The following is a 13337-nucleotide window of genomic DNA, read 5'->3' on the forward strand; positions in this document are numbered from 1 at the left end:
CAGGCTAAATATCTTTTTTGCCCGCTTTGAGGACAATACAGTGCCACTGACACGGCCCGCTACCAAAACCTGCGGGCTCTCCTTCACTGCAGCCGAGGTGAGTAAAACATTTAAACGTGTTAACCCTCGCAAGGCTGCAGGCCCAGACGGCATTCCCAGCCGCGTCCTCAGAGCATGCGCAGACCAGCTGGCTGGTGTGTTTACGGACATATTCAATCAATCCTTATCCCAGTCTGCTGTTCCCACATGCTTCAAGAGGGCCACCATTGTTCCTGTTCCCAAGAAAGCTAAGGTAACTGAGCTAAACGACTACCGCCCCGTAGCACTCACTTCCGTCATCATGAAGTGCTTTGAGAGACTAGTCAAGGACCTTATCACCTCCACCCTACCGGACACCCTAGACCCACTCCAATTTGCTTACCGACCCAATAGGTCCACAGACGACGCAATCGCAACCACACTGCACACTGCCCTAACCCATCTGGACAAGAGGAATACCTATGTGAGAATGCTGTTCATCGACTACAGCTCAGCATTTAACACCATAGTACCCTCCAAACTCGTCATCAAGCTCGAGACCCTGGGTCTCGACCCCGCCCTGTGCAACTGGGTCCTGGACTTCCTGACGGGCCGCCCCCAGGTGGTGAGGGTAGGTAACAACATCTCCACCCCGCTGATCCTCAACACTGGGGCCCCACAAGGGTGCGTTCTGAGCCCTCTCCTGTACTCCCTGTTCACCCACGACTGCGTGGCCATGCACGCCTCCAACTCAATCATCAAGTTTGCGGACGACACTACAGTGGTAGGCTTGATTACCAACAACGACGAGACGGCCTACAGGGAGGAGGTGAGGGCCCTCGGAGTGTGGTGTCAGGAAAATAACCTCACACTCAACGTCAACAAAACAAAGGAGATGATTGTGGACTTCAGGAAACAGCAGAGGGAGCACCCCCCTATCCACAGACGGGTCAGTAGTGGAGAAGGTGGAAAGTTTTAACTTCCTCGGTGTACACATCACGGACAAACTGAATTGGTCCACCCACACAGACAGCGTTGTGAAGAAGGCGCAGCAGCGCCTCTTCAACCTCAGGAGGCTGAAGAAATTCGGCTTGTCACCAAAAGCACTCACAAACTTCTACAGATGCACAATCGAGAGCATCCTGTCGGGCTGTATCACCGCCTGGTACGGCAACTGCTCCGCCCACAACCGTAAGGCTCTCCAGAGGGTAGTGAGGTCTGCAGAACGCATCACCCGGGGCAAACTACCTGCTCTCCAGGACACCTACACCACCCGATGTCACAGGAAGGCCATAAAGATCATCAAGGACAACAACCACCCGAGCCACTGCCTGTTCACCCCGCTATCATCCAGAAGGCGAGGTCAGTACAGGTGCATCAATGCAGGGACCGAGAGACTGAAAAACAGCTTCTATCTCAAGGCCATCAGACTGTTAAACAGCCACCACTAACATTTAGCGGCCGCTGCCAACATACTGACTCAACTCCAGCCACTTTAAAAATGGGAATTGATGGAAATTATGTAAAAACGTACCACCAGCCACTTTAAACAATGCCACCTAATATAATGTTTACATACCCTACATTACACATCTCTTATGTATATGTATATACTGTACTCTATATCATCTACTGCATCTTGCCATCTTCTGTAATACATGGACCACTAGCCACTTTATACTATGCCACTTTATGTTTACATACCCTACAGTACTCATCTCATAGGTATATACCGTACTCTATACCATGCACTGCATCTTGCCTATGCCGTTCTGTACCATCACTCATTCATATATCTTTATGTACATATTCTTTATCCCTTTACACTTGCGTGTATAAGGTAGTAGTTGTGGAATTGTTAGGTTAGATTACTTGTTGTTATTACTGCATTGTCGGAACTAGAAGCACAAGCATTTCGCTACACTCGCATTAACATCTGCTAACCATGTGTATGTGACTAATAAAATTTGATTTGATTTGATTTGATTTGAACCCCACAAAGCAGCCGTAGTAGAATGGGAGACTGCTAGAAACAGTATTAGAGAATCTCAACAGATAAAGACAGAATGCAGCCCGTGACCTCAAGTCTAACAGCCATAGAGACTACGTGATGGGGTTGATTCATATATCTCACTCAGTCTCGGATGGCTCAGGACCTTCCTCCAGACAGGACCATGAAGACAAGGAGAGAACCATAACTAATCAGGGCTTTGCCACCCAATCTCAGAAGACTGCCTCCACTTCCTATGAACACTAGCATTTTTCAACAGGCCATCATCCTGGACGCTCCAGATAAGACTAAGGCTGGCCTTAAGACCAGAGAACCAGGGATAGTGAGAAAGAATTATGGAAGAGAGAGAGAGAGAGAAAGAGAGAGGGGGGGGGTGGGTAGGGGAGATACAGTTGAAGTCGGAAGTTTACATACACCTTAGCCAAATACATTTAAACTCAGATTTTCACAATTGCTGACATTTAATCAGAGTAAAAATTCCCTGTCTTAGGTCAGTTAGGATCACCACTTTATTTTAAGAATGTGAAATGTCAGAATAATAGTAGAGAGAATGATATATTTCAGCTTTTTTTCTTTCATCACATTCCCAGTGGATCAGAAGTTTACATACACTCAATTAGTATTTGGTAGCATTGCCTTTAAATTGGTGTAACTGAGTCAGGTTTGTAGGCCTCCTTGCTCGCACACGTTTTTTCAGTTCTGCTCACAAATTTTCTATAGGATTGAGGTCAAAGCTTTGTGATGGCCACTCCAATACCTTGACTTTGTTGTCCTTAAGCCATTTTGCCACAACTTTGGAAGTATGCTTGTGGTCATTGTCCATTTGGAAGAGCCATTTGCGACCAAGCTTTAACTTCCTGACTGATGTTTTGAGATGATGCTTCAAAATATCCACATAATTTTCCTCCTCATGATGCCATCTATTTTGTAAAGTGCACCAGACCCTCCTGCAGCAAAGCAATCCCACAACACGATGCTCCCGTGCTTCACGGTTGGGATGGTGTTTTCGGCTTGCAAGCCTCCCCCTTTTTCCTCCAAACATAACAATGGTCTTAATGGCCAAACAGTTCTATTTTTGTTTCATCAGACCAGAGGGCATTTCTCCAAAAAGTACGATCTTTGTCCCCATGTACATTTGCAAGCTGTAGTCTGGCATTTTTATGGCGATTTTGGAGCAGTGGCTTCTTCCTTGCCCGAGCAGCCTTTCAGGTTATGTCGATATAGGACTCGTTTTACTGTGGATATAGATACTTTTGTACCTGTTTCCTCCAGCATCTTCACAAGGTCCTTTGCTGTTGTTCTGGGATTGATTTGTACTTTTCGCACCAAAGTACATTCATCTCTAGGAGACAGAACGCATCTCCTTCCTGAGCGGTATGACGGCTGCATGGTCCCATGGTGTTTATAATTGCGTGCTATTGTTTGTACAGATGAACGTGGTACCTTCAGGCGTTTGGAAATTGCTCCCAAGGATGAACCAGACTTGTGGAGGTCTACAATGGTTTTTCTGAGGTCTTGGCTGATTTCTTTTGATTTTCCCATGATGTCAAGCAAAGAGGCACTGAGTTTGAAGGTAGGCCTTGAAATACATCCACAGGTACACCTCCAATTGACTCAAATTATGTCAATTAGCCTATCAGAAGCTTCTAAAGCCATGACATAATTCTCTGGAATTTTCCTAGCTGTTTAAAGGCACAGTCAACTAAGTGTATGTAAACTTCTGACCCACTGGAATTGTGATACAGTGAATTATAAGTGAAATAATCTGTCTGTAAACAATTGTTGGAAAAATGACTTGTGTCATGCACAAAGTAGATGTTCTAACCGACTTGCCAAAACTATAGTTTGTTATCAAGAAATGTGTGGAGTGGTTGAAAAACGAGTTTTAATTACTCCAACCTAAGTGTATGTAAACTTCCAACTTCAACTGTATCTTCCACAAGGGCACAGGAAACAGACGTTTTGTGGAGGTCCTTTGTACTTTTCTGCTCTGACCGACCTCTTTCCTCTCTTCCTTGGGAGACATACTTCTATGTGTTCCCTGTTACCACAGCTGACCTGAGATTACACTAACTAACCCCTGGTTCTTCATACATGTGTTGATTCAGTCTGGTCCCATGCTGACACCAAATCATCCTCAACACATACTGACATCGCCCATTAGTTGAAGTTTTACACAAGCAAGTCCCAAGTGTTTTAGGTAGCTATATACAAGTAAATGAGTAAATATCAGGAACAAATGGAAAAAATATGATATTCGTTGATTCGAACAAAAAGTGGAGCCATGCTAACTAAACACAACTCTTTCCCCCTGGTTATCATTGCCTCTTCATACATTTTCCTAAACTGTCCAGTCATGCAAATGTGGCAAAGAGGCACGCCTGATCTGGGCTCTGCCCTGAGGGCCATTCCTCACCTCTTCCTGTGTAAACACAGGCAGCGCTGAGCTGGGGACAAAGCCTCCCTCTCTCTCAAATCTCCCAAGGTTTACAATGGCTGAGGGCTGGGAGAAGAGCGTTCATTATCTGAGATCTTTTATAGCCTAGCCTGAGATCTGTTTGTGCTGTCTTCCTAACTGCTATGGTCATTATCACCACCAGGACTTGGCAAGACAAGTTTCAAATTTTAATATCACATTCACAAGTAAAGTGAAATGCTTTTCTTAAAAATGCAAAGCCCAACAATGCAATAATCAACAAAAATGGATCACTAGAACAAAACACATGAGAAATAAGAATAAGCTATATGAAATACACAATAAAGTAAGTAAGTAAGCATACTATATGCAGGAAATATTTAAAAAGTCAGTTCCAGTACCATATTTACAATGTGCAGGGATACTGGATCGATAGATATGTATAGGGGTAAGGTGACTAGGCAACAGGATATAAGATAAACAGAGTAGCAGCAGCTTGCATGTGTGCAGGTGTGTAGAGTCAGTATGTTTTATTTATTTTATTCATTTCACCTTTATTTAACCAGGTAGGCCAGTTGAGAACAAGTTCTCATTTACAACTGCGAACTGACCAAGATAAAGGAAAGCAGTGCGACAAAACCAACAACACAGAGTTACACATAAACAAACATGCAGTCAATAACACAATAGAAAAATCTATGTACAGTGTGTGCAAATGTAGAAGATTAAGGCCTATTTATTGCCTTTCCTCCCTAGAGGCGAAATAATTACAATTTAGCATAAACACTGGAGTGATAGATATGCAGATGATGATGTGCAAGTAGAGATACTGGGGTGCAAAAGAGTAAGAAGATAAATAACAATATGGGGATGAGGTAGTTGGGTATGCTATTTACAGATTGGCTGTGTACAGGTACAGTGATCGGTAAGCTGCTCTGACAGCTGACGCTTAAAGTTAGAGAGGGAGATATAAGACTCCAGCTTCAGTGATTTTTGCAATTCATTCCAGTCATTGGCAGCAGAGAACTGGAAGGAAATGCGGCCAAAGGAAGTGTTGGCTTTGGGGATGACCAGTGAAATATACCTGCTGGAGCGCGTGCTACGGGAGGGTGTTGCTATGGTAACCAATGAGCTGAGATAAGTCGGGGCTTTACCTAGCAAAGACTTATAGATGACCTGGAGCCAGAGGGTTTGGCCACGAATATGTAGCGAGGACCAGTCAACGAGAGCATACAGGTCGCAGTGGTGGGTAGTATATGGGGCTTTGGTGACAAAACGGATGGCACTGTGATAGCAAACTGGATGTAGTCTAAGTAGACTGTTGGAGGCTATTTTGTAAATGACATCGCCGAAGTCAAGGATCAGTAGGATGGTCAGTTTTACGAGGGTATGTTTGGCAGCATGAGTGAAGGAGGCTTTCTTGTGAAATAGGAAGCCAATTCTAGATTTAATTTTGGATTGGAGATGCTTAATGTGAGTCTGGAAGGAGAGTTTACAGTCTAACCAGACACCTAAGTAGTTGTAGTTGTCCACATATTCTAAGTCAGAACTGTCCAGAGTAGTGATGCTAGTCGGGCAGGCGGGAGGGTGCAGGCAGCAATCAGTTGAAGGGCATGCATTTAGTTTTACTAGCATTTAAAAGCAGTTGGAGGCCACAGGAGGAGTGTTGTATGGCATTGAAGCTCGTTTGGAGGTTTATTAACACAGTGTCCAAAGAAGGGCCAGATGTATACAGAATGGTGTCGTCTGCGTAGAGGTGGATCAGAGAATCTCCAGCAACAAGAGCGACATCGTTGATATATCCAGAGAAAAGAGTCGTCCCGAGAATTGAACCCTGTGGCACCCCCATAGAGACTGCCAGAGGTCCGGACAACATGCCCTCCGATTTGACACACTGAACTCTATCTGAGAAGTAGTTGGTGAACCAGGCGAGGCAGTCATTTGAGAAGCCAAGGCTATTGAGTCTGCTGATAAGAATGCGCTGATTGACAGAGTCGAAAGCCTTGGCCAGGTCGATGAAGATGGCTGCACAGTACTGTCTTCTATTGATGGCGGTTATGATATCGTTTAGGACTTTGATGCCAAACTTTTCAACCTCCTGAGGGTGAAGAGTCACTGTCGCACCTTCTTCACGACTGTGCATGTGTGTTTGGACCATTTTAAGTTTTTAGGGATTTGGCACCGAGGAGTCTACCTTCTCCACTGCCACCACGTCAATGTGGATGGGGGCGTGCTCGCCCCCCCCCCCCCCTCCCCGTTTCCTGTCGTCCACGATCAGCTTCTTGGTCTTGCTGACCACACTGCCAGGTCACTGACCTCCTCCCGGTAGGCTGACTCATCATCGCCGGTTATTAGGCCTACCACCGTCGTGTCATCAGCCAACTTGATAATGGTGTTGGAGACGAGCGTGGTCACAAAGTCATGGGTGAACAGGGAGTACAGCAGGGGACTAAACACCCCACCCCCCACCTGTGGGCCCCTGTGTTAAGGGTCAGCGTGGTGAAGGTGATGTTGCCTACCCTCACCAACTGGGGTCGGCCCGTCAGGAAGTCCAGGATCCAGTTGCAGAGGGAGGTGTTCAGACCCAGAATCCTAAGCTTGGTGACAAGCTTGGAGGGGATAATCGTGTTGATCACTGAGCTGTAGTCAATGAACAGCATTCTCACATAGGTATTTTTCTTATCTAGGTGGGTGAGGGCAGTGTGGCGGTATGCAAATTGGAGTGGGTCTAGGGTGGCTGAGATGGTGGAGTTAATGTGTGCTATACCAGCCTCTCGAAGCACTTCATTATTACAGAAGTGAGGGCTACAGGGCAGTAATCATTGTTGCATGAAGCCTTGGAATTCTTAGGAACAGGAATGATTGTGGTCATCTTAAAACATGTGGGGATTGCAGACTGGGACAGGGACAGGTTGAAAATGACTGAATATGCCTGCCAGCTGTTCTGCACATGCTCTGAGAACGCGCCCTGGAATACCGTCAGGGCCTGCGGCCTTGTTGGTGTTGACCTGATTAAAGACCCTTCTCACGTCGGCCTCCGAGTGCGAGATCACCCAAAACAAAACAGATATGGGACCAGGCTAGCTCTTTTAGCACATCGGATCCCAAATGTACCCAACAGACTGTCAGCCGACTGGTGCCACTTTTAGTGTGATGAGGCATGGGTGAATACATTCCTGCACTGTGAGTCATATAGCGAATGGAAAGGAGCCCTGGCTAAATGAATGGCCATTGTTGCCAGGACACTTTCATAGGGAGGGAAAGACTTTATGGAGTGAATTGACAATCGCATTTTAGGAGCTGTGGTAGTATGGTCCACACAGATGCTAAAGTAGAGAATGGCTTTTATTCTAACCTATTCAGTTAAAACAGGCCGGCACACTTACAGGAACAGTCAAAACATTGTTGTTCTGCAAGAATACATATTTGCATTCATGGACTCAGCACATTTTTGGGGACAAAACAATGTTGTCAATCCTTTGCATAACAACATACATCCACATGCTCTCTTGCTGTGAGCGGAGAATAATGTTATTTTCAATGAGACGCAACATTAGCCTACCTCAGTGTCCCGGACACAGCACCACATGTGCTGCTCTTCACTGGTCTGATCCTACTATCTCTGTCTGCCTTTCCCTATAAGTCCACCTGTTGAATCCAGGACCTGCAAGTTCAGCCACGTAAGTTCCTGGCTCGTAGTCTGTATCGGCGATCCTACGCTGTCCAGTGTTACGTGTCTGTGTGTGTGAGAGCACTCATGTCCATGCGTGTGTGAGAGAGTGCTTACGTCCATGTGTGTGTGTGCGTGTGCGTGTGTGTGGTATGTGGGGAGGCAGGACCGTGTGTATAAATAGCGTAGCGGGGGGGGGGGGGGGGGGGGGGGTAGGAGGTGTACTGTAGCTGGCATGGGGCAATGAAAACACTACAACCTATCTACTAACTCTATATCGCTTTCCTTTTATCTCTTTCTTTCTATGCCTTTCCTTTTATTTCTTTACTTCTATCTCTTTACTTCTGTCTTTCCTTTTATTTATTTCCTTTAATCTCTTTTCTTCTATATCTTTACTTCTTTACTTCTATGGCTTTCCTTTTATTTCTTTCCTTGAATCTCTTTACTATGTCTTTACTTCTATGTCTTTACTTCTATGTCTTTATTTCTATGTCTTTACTTCTATGTCTTTACTTCTATGTCTTTACTTCTATGTCTTTACTTCTATGTCTTTACTTCTGTCTTTACTTCTATGTCTTTATTTCTATGTCTTTACTTCTATGTCTTTACTTCTATGTCTTTACTTCTATGTCTTTACTTCTATGTATTTTTATTTATTTACTTATATGTCTTTCCTTCTATCTCTATCTCGGAACCCACTCTTTCTTTCTGTGTCACTACTTCAGTCTCTTACTAAACTCAGCAAAAAAGGAAATGTCATCTCACTGTCAACTGTGTTAATTTTCAGCAAACTTATCATGTGTAAATATTTGTATGAACAGAACAAGATTCAACAACTGAGACATAACCTGAACAAGTTCCACAGACATGTGACTAACAGAAATGGAATAATGTGTCCCTGAACAAAGGGGGAGGATCAAAAGTAACAGTCAGTATCTGGTGTGGCCACCAGCTGCATTAAGTACTGCAATGCATCTCCTCCTCATGGACTGCACCACATTTGCCAGTTCTTGCTGTGAGATGTTACCCCACTCTTCCCCCAAGGCACCTGCAAGTTCTCTGACATTTCTGGGGGTAATGGCCCTAGCCCTTACCCTCCAACAGGTCCCAGACGTGCTCAATGGGATTGAGATCTGAGCTCTTCGCTGGCCATGGCAGAACACTGACATTCCTGTCTTGCAGGAAATCACGCACAGAACGATTAGTACGGCTGGTGGCATTGTCATGCTGGAGGGTCATGTCAGGAAGAGCCTGCAGGAAGGGTACCACATGAGGGAGGAGGATGTCTTTCCTGTAACACACAGCGTTGAGATTGCCTGCAATGACAACAAGCTCAGTCCGATGATGCTGTGACACCAGACCATGAAGGACTCTCTACCTCCAAATCGATCCTGCTCCAGAGTACAGGCCTCGGTGTAACGCTCATTCCTTCGAAGATAAATGTGAATCCAACCATCACCCTTGGGGAGACAAAGCCGTGACTCGTCAGTGAAGAGCACTTTTTGACAGGCCTGTCTGGTCCAGCGACGGTGGGTTTGTGCCCATAGGCAACGTTGTTGCCGGTGATGTCTGATGAGGACCTGCCTTACAATAGGCCTACAAGCCCTCAGTCCAGCCTCTCTCAGCCTATTACGGACAGTCTGAGCACTGATGGAGGGATTGTGCGTTCCTGGTGTAACTCGGGCAGTTGTTGTTGCCATCCTGTACCTGTCCTGCAGGTGTGATGTTCGGATGTACCGATCCTGTGCAGGTGTTTTTACACATGGTCTGCCACTGCGAGGACGATCAGCTGTCCGTCCTGTCTCCCTGTAGTGCTGTCTTAGATGTCTCACAGTATGGACATTGCAATTTATTGCCCAGGCCACATCTGCAGTCCTCATGGCTCCTTGCAGCATGCCTAAGGCACGTTCACGCAGATGAGCAGGGACCCTGGGCATCTTCTTTTGGTGCTTTTCAGTGTCAGAGAAAAGCCTCTTTAGTGTCCTAAGTTTTCATAACTGTGACCTTAATTGCCTACCGTCTGTAAGCTGTTAGTATCTTAACGACCGTTCCACAGGTGCATGTTCATTAATGATTTATGGTTCATTGAATAAGCATGAGAAACAGTGTTTAAACCCTTTACACACAAGATCTGTGAAGTTATTTGGAGTTTTACGAATTAGCTTTGAAAGACAGGGTCCTGAAAAAGGGACATTTCTTTTTTTGCTGAGTTTATCTCTAGCCTTAATCTTAGCCTCTCTAAGCCACTGCAGAATCTCTCATCTTCCAGCCATAATTTGTAGATTTACATAATTAGTCTATCTCTTGCTCTCCCTCCCTAATTTTCTCAGAATCTCTCATACACACATACCACTCCTCCTTCTCCCCCTCTTGATCCCCGCTGATCTTACACATTTAAATGGCCTCCCACTGGGCCCAGACAATTTCAACGTCTAGTGTTCATTTACATTTGGTTGAGTTGTCAACTAACGTGAATTCAACGTGAAACTTCACGTCACTTCCTGTTTGAATGCGGAACAAAGAAGAGCTTGGTTTTGTTTGTTTGGAAAGTTTGTTGTTTGAAAGTGTATTGGAAAGTTCTTGGTAGCTAGCTTCTTAGTTTGGATCCCGCGACGCAGTTGGCATCAGTTGCTGGGACTGCTTGTTTCTTTCCAGTGATCCTGCCGACCAAGGACAGGTCTGAGGATGTCACGACTTCCGCCAAAGTTGGTGCCTCTCCTTGTTCGGGCGGCGTTCGGCGGTTGACGTCACCGGCTTTCTTTCTTTTTCCATTTGTTTTGTCTGTATTGTACACACCTGGTTCCCATTACGTTTTAATTATTTCCCTATTTAAACCTCTGGAGCCATCATGGTTTTGTTTGTGTTTATTGTTGTCAGTTGTCTCGTTTATTGTGATTCTGGATTTTCGTTCTCCTTGTTGGAAGATTATTTTTGAGTAAAGTTACTATTATTACTCATCTCTGTGTCCTGCGCCTGACTCCGTCTTCCCCACATCACCTAGACTCTGACAGAGGAGCTATTTGGCATCACAGCTAGCCTAGCTGCTAGCTAGCTGCATATCAAGCTAGTAGGGTTTTCTTGAAAGCAGCCCACGACGCGGTTAGTGGCTGGGACCGCGGATTGTCCCGGGTTTGTGGCTGCCTAGATCCCTGCTGTTTGTTGTTTTCAATCTTCCCCGTGACCTGCCCTGTCTGGAACTGCAAGGATTAACAGTGTAACCTACATTGCTAGCTACCATGACAAAGACCAAAGCCAGCGGGAGTACCGTTGAGGACTGTGGTGTCTATCACACGTGAAGGATCTTTCCAATGAACAAAAAGAGACCGACAAGCAGTTGTTACAACAACAAGAAAATAGCTTCAAGTATTTTGTCCAAATGCTTGTGGATTCTACTAATAAAAGAATGGACGACCTGACCAGAGAGGTCCAGGACCTGAAGAACAGTTTGCAGTTCTCCCAGGGTCAGCTTAACGAGTTGAAACAGGAGAACGGCAAGATGACAGCAATCTGTAAGTCATTGAGAGAGGACATTAGTTCTGTGTGAATCCATGATAACAATGATCTATAAATCAGAGGGACAATCAAGGTGGAACAACATGGTTGTGGACGGAATTGCAGAATCTCCACATGAGACCTGGACAGAGTCTTCGGACAAAGTGAGGGAACTGATCTCTGAAAAATTGAAGATCGACCATAGGAAGATTGAGGTGGAGAGTGCCCACAGGACTGGAAAACCCACGACCAGCCCAGGTGATAGGCCCAGGCCGATAGTGAACAAGTTCCTGAGGTTCAAAGACAAAGTAGCTGTTCTGGAAAGAGCCAAGAACTTGAGAGGAACCTATATCTTCCTCAACGAGGACTATCCTGAAGCTGTGCGCCAGAAGAGGAAGAACTGATCCCAGCCATGAAAGCTGCCAGAGCGAATGGGGACATTGCTTACATCCGCTATGACAGGCTCATTGTCCACCCTCCATCCCAGAAGCCTGGAAGGGATGAGAGAGCCAAGCCTATGGGTTCGTAGCTTCAAACCCGCAGCACACACCAATTGATTAATGGACTGCTGAATGTATATATTTTTCTCTTGCTTTATTTGCTCTTTTCAATATTATGTCTATCTCTGATAAGCTACCCAGGAAAGGGCTGAAAATAGCCCATATTTATATATGTAGCCTTAGAAATAAGGTTCATGAAATCAATAACTTGCTAACATCAGAAAACATTCATAAATTAGCCATTTCTGAGACTCACTTAGATACAGTTGAAGTCAGAAGTTTACATTCACTTAGGTTGGAGCCATTAAAACTTGTTTGTTTTTCAACCACTCCACAAATTTCTTGTTAGCAAACTATAGTTTTGGTAAGTCGGTTAGGACATCTACTTTGTGCATGACACAAGTAATTTTTCCAACAATTGTTTACAGAGATTATTTCACTGTATCACAATCCCAGTGGGTCAGAAGTTTACATACACTAAGTTGACTGTACCTTTAAACAGCTAGGAAAATTCCAGAAAATTATGTCATGGCTTTAGAATCTTCTGATAGGCTAATTGACATCATTTGAGTCAATTGGAGGTGTATCTGTGGATGTATTTCAAGTCCTACCTTCGAACTCAGTGCCTCTTTGCTTGACATCATGGGAAAATCAAAAGAAATCAGCCAAGACCTCAGAAAAATAATTGTAGACCTCCACAAGTCTGGTTCATCCTTGGGAGCAATTTCAAAACCCTGAAGGTACCACGTTCATCTGTACAAACATTAGTACGCAAGTATAAACACCATGGGACCACGCAGCCGTCATACCGCACAGGAAGGAGACGTGTTCTGTCTCCTAGAGATGAATGTACTTTGGTGTGAAAAGTGCAAATCAATCCCAGAACAACAGCAAAGGACCGTGTGAAGATGCTGGAGGAAACAGGTACAAAAGTATCTATATTCACAGTAAAACGAGTCCTATATCGACATAACCTGAATGGCCGCTCAGCAAGGACGAAGCCACTGCTCCAAAACCGCCATAAAAAAAGCCAGACTACGGTTTGCAACTGCACATGGGGACAAAGATCGTACTTTTTGGAGAAATGTCCTCTGGTCTGATGAAACAAAAATAGAACTGTTTGGCCATAATGACCATTGTTATGTTTGGAGGGAAAAGGGGATGCTTGCAAGCCGAAGAACACCATCCCAACCATGAAGCACAGGGGTCGCAGCATCATGTTGTGGGGCA

This window comes from Salvelinus fontinalis, chromosome 24 (genome assembly GCF_029448725.1).
Source record: "Salvelinus fontinalis isolate EN_2023a chromosome 24, ASM2944872v1, whole genome shotgun sequence".
NCBI classification, from domain to species: domain Eukaryota; kingdom Metazoa; phylum Chordata; class Actinopteri; order Salmoniformes; family Salmonidae; genus Salvelinus; species Salvelinus fontinalis.